Source organism: Cricetulus griseus (genome assembly GCF_003668045.3).
Source record: "Cricetulus griseus strain 17A/GY chromosome 1 unlocalized genomic scaffold, alternate assembly CriGri-PICRH-1.0 chr1_0, whole genome shotgun sequence".
NCBI classification, from domain to species: Eukaryota; Metazoa; Chordata; class Mammalia; order Rodentia; family Cricetidae; genus Cricetulus; species Cricetulus griseus.
In genome coordinates this window covers 3138661-3146307 of record NW_023276806.1, presented here as the reverse complement: position 1 = coordinate 3146307, position 7647 = coordinate 3138661, and the positions used below count along the sequence as shown (strand labels likewise).

Below are 7647 nucleotides of genomic sequence, written 5' to 3'. Positions count from 1 at the left end.
ATCAATGTGAAGCAGCTGTAAAAACTTAATAATCACATGGTTATCATTATCACATAGTGAATAAGTAAAGGTATCAACAGAAGGTTCCATCACTCCTCCCTTGAGTCTATTTGACTGACAGCCCATGTGGGATAGTACTCCTTTGGAGTATCATGCATGAAAGATTTCCATATCAGGAAGACTTGACTTAGAACACTTGACTTGGTTTTCTTGTCTTTTTTTCTTCCTCTGCTCAAACAGTGTTACAATGCTACATTAGTTTTGAGTTGCAAACCAATATGATAGAATATCTTCCCAAGAATGCTATGTGTCAACCATTTTTTTTGTTTGGCATATTATTTGGTCCTGGGGTAGAGAGGCTCAAGGTATACCTTGTCAATAGCCAGTGCAGGTATCATATGATGTCAAAGGGATTCTACGGTAGTTATTTAAGGATGGGCACTAATAAAAAGTACTCACCACATCAAACCAGAAAAGTGGCTGTGAGGTAGGAGAACAAAGCAACAATTGTTGGTTATGAGTTCATGTCTTGCACCACTTGGAGTCAAGTACTTTAAGAACTCTAGGCTTTTGTTTCCTTGCATTAATATTACAGAAGAAGAAGCATTGAACAGACATAGAAACTGATTCATCCACGATTACTTAAGAAACAATGGGGCATTTTGTTTTTCAGGGCTCTTTGCAAGGGTACCCTGGGCAAATTTGCACTGAGGTAGCAGCTGTGTTCACCCCAATTTCAGCTACTTTCCCACGATGTTGCCCTTTGCCAAAAATGCACTAAGTTGTCTCCAAGTTTGAAGTATTCAGTAAGTGGTAGCAAGGCAGAGCCACTAGAAGCAGACAACAAATTTCCATGACAAATATGGAAATGCTATATTAGCCAGTGGAACTCTCTTTTGTATTTCTATATGGACATATACAGTATCACAAATTGGAATAAAATGGAACCTGTCTCCTGTTGGCAGGGTCACCCCAAAGGAATGAAGAGATCAGTAGTCATGCCAGCTGGTATAATAATCAAGGAATCGTTGCAAAACCAATATAAGTTATGCCAAGTCAAAGAATCATGTATGCACTAAAATATAGCATATTGAAGAAAAAATATAGTACCTTTCAAAACTTAAGAAAAAAAACAATGGGGCCAGATTTTCCAAGGCATCTAAGGATTGGCTTACCAACCACTGTGCAACACTGTAAGGCAAAGTTAAAGTTAAATCAGGTGGTTGAAAAAACAAGAAACCATGGATATGGAGCCAAAAAGGACAATGTGGATAAAATCAACACACAAATCTAAGATGGGAACACATATTTCTGACCAGAGGAGCTTTGCTTAAATAAAGCACACTGCAAAGTTATTAGAAAGTTTATAAGGATACAGATTGAGGTATATTGCCTTAAAATGAAAATGAAACAACAGAAAGAGCCCATCTCCTACTGACTAGCCATCATAATTGTTCATTACCAGGCAATGACAGACTTTGTCATAGCCAACCTCCTCATCATCATCACCTTCCTGTGTGCAGTAACATTATCAGAAGGGCATTTTCCCTGAAAATGGGAAGGTACCATGGCAGTCTTCCTCACCTCCACTGTCTCTTTGATAGGCAGATTTCAAAAAGAAATTTCACAAGTGATACGGTAACTCAAAGTTACTGTGACAGTTCAGACTGGGTTACACGCTGGATACAGATGTTTTGTTGCTGGAGTTTCTTTTCAGCCTTGTCCCACAGCTGCTTTGCCCCAAATAAACACACAAAGGCTTATATTAATTATAAAACTGTTAGCTGATGACTAGGGTGATGGGGAATATACTGTATATGTTCATCTTATCAATTGTTGAGCAAAGTACTTGTTTGGCCAATGAGACAGCAAGTTAGACAGGACTAGGAGTCAAAGAGGATTTTGGGAAATGTAGTAAAGAAGTGGTGATCCAGGCAGGAAGTGACATAGCAGGGAGACTCGTATTTAAGGAAGGAGAAGCAAGAAGTGTCCCCTTTTCTCTTTCACTTCCTCCAGGGGCTCCATGTGATCTACTGGCAAGAGAGGGCGCCAGGGGAAGGCATCCTCTATAAGATAAGTCTTATAAAATATATAGATTTAAGATAATTAAGACTGAGTTAACAGAGGAGAATCCTAGTCATTGGCCAAGCAGCATTTGTACACAATACAAGTCTTTCTGTGCATTAATTGGGGCCCTAACTTGGGCGGGCAGCTGGTGTAGAGAGCACATGTGGCGGTGGTGCTTGGAAGCTTTTAGCGGAAAGATTTATTCTAACACTAGTGGTTCTTACTGGCTTGCTCTCTCTTAATTATTAACCCATTTCTATCTAAATATTTCCATATGGTCTTATCTTACTGGAGAATCCCTGGACCTGTTACTCCTTCCTCAGCTACATGGCATCCCTCTGTGGCCTCCCTATCTCTCCTCACTCCTTCCTCTCCTAGCCCGGCCTATCCTTCCTGCCTGGCTATTGGTCAAACAGTGTTTTATTCATCAGCCCATAAGAGAAACATCTATAAATAAGGACATCCCCCATCATGTATTAACATAAATGGAATGTTTGCCAACCTGCAAGAATCCTGTCTGGGTTCCAGAGAGAAATCTAAGATAATAGATCATCGTGATTGGCTAACCTAAGTACAACTTTCTAAACAATAGGCTACATGGACAGCAAATATTAAAGAGTGTGGCTGGAAAGCACACAAGTTTTGTGATTTTCCTGTCAGATCACTCTGTGGTTCTGTACATTAGGACACTTGGGAAGGTAGGACAAAGGCATTCAAAGAGTTCAACATTCAGAACTTTTAATTAAAACCTAAGAAAGGGAGTGACGTGAGTGGCTTTCATGCATTTTGCTGACACACTGGGATGTATTTCAAAAGTGTCATTGATGTCCTGGAAACAGTTCCCTACCAGAGGAACAAGGGCAAATCCGTGTTTATGGACTACACTGTCGGTCACAGATACTGTCCAGAGTTCGATTTCAGGAATCCCCATTACATCACTGTCTGAATCATTGCCCATCTTGAGTGCTAGTTTCTGGAATCCTTCCATAAACCAGTTGACTTTTATTAAGCATGTGCTTGAGGTTCTTTGAGGTTCTAACTCCCATCCAGGGAGGTTAAACCCGTGGCACCCAGCACAACTTGTTCTCCTCTGGCTCATTCTGTTTGACAGATACTTGAGGGTGGCAACTGGTGTTGTGAGCAGAGACTTGCAAAGCACAGCTCTCAGTTTGCTCAGTCTCTACCCCACATCATTTTGCCATCTAAAATCACCCCTCTGCTCACAGCTTGTTTCATCTAAAACACAGTGGTCGTTCCATGTTCCACCCATTTCCTCTGTGAACTTGCTCATTGCAGCTCCCAACACTCTGACAAACTGACCTTGCTGGTCTCTGTCACTGTCCTCATCTGCCACTAGAAAACCTCACAGCGGCCATCACAGTTGTCCCTAACCTTTGATTTCACCATCTATCACCAGTTTTGGAAGCTGCAGGAAGAATCATCTATTAAGCAACATGACTCCGGTTGTGTCAACATCCTTCTTAAGGCCTCCTCGGACCTACCATAATCTCTATGACAGAAGAAATCCAAATTCTCTATCATGCTCTTACAAGCCCGCTCCATTGCTTATCTCCCCACTGGATCTCAAAACATTCTCTATCCAACTGCACCAGTCACTCTGGCCTTTACCCTTGTCTCTGCTTATAACACTTGTCTATTCCAATCTGTCTTCAAAAGATTGGCTTCCCTTCCCCCTCACACCCCTCTGCTTCTTTAAAATGGTAGACTACCACCACCACCCACTCTGACACTCCATCACAAAGGCCTTCTCTACACACTTATTACAGCCTTAGTATGAAATGTACAACATATATTTATTTGTCTTTTTAATAGGGCATCAGAAGAAATGCTTAAAAATAACATGCAGGATCCTTTTTTGCTGTTTCTTTTAAATATTATTATGTTAAAACAAAACAGAGAATTTACCACATGAGAACAAATGAGGGAAATACAAGTTTCATCTTGAATGACTTGGTGTGTGACATTGCAAAAAGAGCTTATGTTAATCAATAAGGTCATGAGCAGAAAGTATTTTTACCTATAATACAGGTTCATATCATACACTGTAAAAATTTAAGTTATGCATTGCTGGCTGGAGCTGGAGATGGCGGCTCACTGGTTAAGAGTGTATACTGTTCTTTCATGGCACCCAGGTCAGACAGCTTGAGAACCTCCAATGGTTCTGGTCTCCAAGGGTATCCGTGTTCTTATACACATAGCACATCCACATGCACACACACACAAGTATGAACATAATTTAAAATAAAAACATGAATGTTACATGTGTATGTGTATACTGCTGGCCCCTGATGAAGGTAAAACCCATACCTGCTGACTCCAGACAAGGGTGCTTCTGGACCTCACAGCAGTTTTATATCTAGGAGAATTGATTTCTTCTCAGTCTTTCCTGTGTGCTGGCTTCCATCCCATCTTCTCTTCTCCTTTTATATTTACAATAGTTTTTTCTTAAAACACTCTAATTGTTTAAAATTGGTTCCTTCTTTTTGATGTTCACAGAAGGTGAGCAGAAGGCTCACACTTCCTCCTTGATCCTTTTGGGCTTGGAGGTAGATGCCATTTCCTGTTATCAATACCCAAGGCACCATGAGTGCTATCATGGCTGGGACCACAGTCATCCATGCCCATAGTCTGCATGGAGCCTCATATTTTCCTGTGCTTTCTGGCATCTGAAGAAAGGTACACTGGTTTAGTTCTCCTCTGTGCAACCCACTCACTACTCTGAAACCTGTGTTCTCTCTATTTGCCTTCTCTCTTTTCTCACTGATTGCAGAAAATTATGTGATTCATATTTAATGTTTATGTAATTTTGTCTTTTCCATAACATCCTATCCTTACAATCAAGCAGTGTATTGTTTTTTTCAGGTTAGCTTCTATTATTTTGTGATAAGAATTCTGATTCCCTTCCTATCTCTCCATAGCCAAATCAATCACTTGTATTAAATTTGTCATCCCATTGCCTGGATTCACCACAGTGTGTATCTGTCTGGTAAAGAACAGTTTGTTTGGCCTAGATTTATATTTCAGAAACAATCAGTTACCTTCTCATTATTTTTGATCTGTTGTTAGGGTAGGTGAGATAGCTCAGTGGGTCAACATGCTTGTAGAGCAAGTCTGGCAACCACACTGCAGTACTGAAAACCAGGTTAAGTTAGAAGGAAAAGCTAACTCCACAAGGTTCTCCACTGACCTCCACAGTCATCACACACACACACACACACACACACACACACATACACACACACACACACACAATGAAATCACAATAACTAACTAACTAAATATATTTGAAAAATACAAGTTGTTTTATAACAGTTATAAAAAATAAAAAATGTACCAATTAAAAGGTAATATGCTTTTATGGGCTGTACACATTGGATGTTGTTTTAAACAAGTTATACTGTACCTATCTGCTCAAATATTTATCATTTTTTGTTGTGAAAAATTCTCAGATAGTTTTTTCTACCTACACTGTATTAGATGGCCCCATATCCATGAATTGCAGCAGCAGGTAGACTTGTTGATTTAAAAATAAATAAGAGGGACATGAATCTGTGGTGTTGAGTTTGTCAGAGCTGTAAGGAGGCAAGACAGGGACAGATTTGGGATAGATTTCATCAAAACATGTTTGGTATGTGTGTGAAATTCCTAAAAATAAATAAAATTAAAAACAAAGTAAAATTTAAAAGCAACTTCTTCTCTAATTTTGATATACAAATGTGTTGTTATCAGTAGCTGCCCCCCTGAGACTATTAGAAAGACCACATCTTCCTATTGCTGAGTGCAGTAACCATTCCCACCAGTCAACAGCTCCCTACTGCCACACCTCATCCAATCTCTGTAAACAGTCTCTGCAATGGACAGGGAGGACATGGCTCTGCTTAGCCTTCTGATTTCATTTCCTCGTTATAGACACCCTGGAGCAGAATTGCTTGGTAATGTGGCAGTTCTATTTTAATATATTTAATTTAGTCTAGTCATAGGATCTTTTGCTTGTTTGTTTTTCTTTTTCTTTCTCATGTATATGAGTGCTTTGCCTGCAAGGATATATGTCTACTTTGTAGGGTGTGTGTGCCTGGTGTCTCAGTACAGAAACTGGTTGGCAGACATCATGTGGGTGCCAAGTTCAGAAGAACCCCAGTCCTCATCAAGAGCACCAAATGCTTGCAAACAAGGGGCCATTTGTGTTTATTTGTTTGTTTATTAGTTTTTTAAGACATAATTTCTCTGTGTAGCTTTGGCTGTCATGGGACCTGCTCTGTAGATCAGGTCATTTGTCTTTAATTTTTGAGGTACTTCTTTGACAGCTCCTCTCACAGTTGCCCTAGACCTTCTTACCACCTGCTGTACAAGGCTCTATTCCTGTCTGGGTTTTCTGCAGCTTTTGTTCTCTTTTGTGTTTCAATAATGGCTACTCCTCCTGGGTTAAGATGGTCACACTGTGACTCTGATTTAGGGTACCTTGATGATGAGTAATATTGATGGTACTTTTATATCTGTTGACTATCTACTCATCTTCTTTTAATGAATTATCTTATCAATTGGCATTTGAATGAGGCTATTAAGGGTTGGTGCAGCTTGCTTGCATGTTTGTGGATTTCACAAAACACTGACAACTGACAGGCAAGAGCTGTGACATTCAGCCACACCCCTGGTCACACAGCCTTCTATCTACATTGTGGATAAAGATACCCTGAAAGCAGTACTGTTTGCTGATGTTTTCAAACAGTCTGTAGCCCCATTTCCCTCTGTCACCCAATTCCTTTGCTTTAAGTTGTCTGTTTTCCCTTCTGTTTCCTGTGCTTTTAGAGGCTTTTTCCAAATTTCAGCCATGACAACACCTGGTACATCCTCCTAGAGAGTTTTTGCAATCTCTTCATACAGTCTTAGTTTTCGATTGCTGTGAAGAGACACCATGATCATGGCAACTCCTATACAGAAAACTTGTAATTGGGGTGACTCACTTACAGTTTCAGAGGTTCAGTCCATTACCATGATGTGGAGCATGGCATTGTGAAGGTACAGGGTGCTGGAGCTGAGAGTCCTACATCTTACAGGCAACAGCAAGTCCACTGAGACAGAGGGCGCTATCCTGAGCATAGGAAACCTCCTAGCATGCCCCGACAATGATACACTTGCTCCAACAAGGCCACACCTACTCCAAAAAAGCCACACCTCCTAATGGGGCTACTCACTATGAGATTATGGGGGCTGGTTACATTTGAATTAACACATGTCTGCTTCTACATCCACCAGCTGTTGTAGGAAGGCTGTAGGATGGCATATAAGTCAGTCATCAATATCATTATCAGGGGAGGGCATTTAAGGTAGCCTCTCCTCTGTTGCTTAGATTGTTAGTTGGTGTCATCTTTGTAGATCTCCAAACATTTCCCTAGTGCCTGATTTCTCTTTAAACCTAAAATATCTCCCTCTATTATGGTATCTCCTTTCTTTTTTTTTTCTTCTGCCTCCAATTCTTCACAGACCTTGAAAGAACAATTCTCAACTTTATATGGAAAAACAAAAGACCCAGGATGGCCAAAACTACCCTGGACTCAAACC

At 40.4% G+C, this 7647-nt stretch overlaps 1 pseudogene; it reads left to right on the top strand.

Annotated features, from left to right (window-relative positions):
* The first annotated feature begins 753 nt into the window (after positions 1-753).
* Positions 754-996, top strand: LOC100751557 (annotated as a pseudogene).
* Positions 997-7647: the final 6651 nt, after the last annotated feature.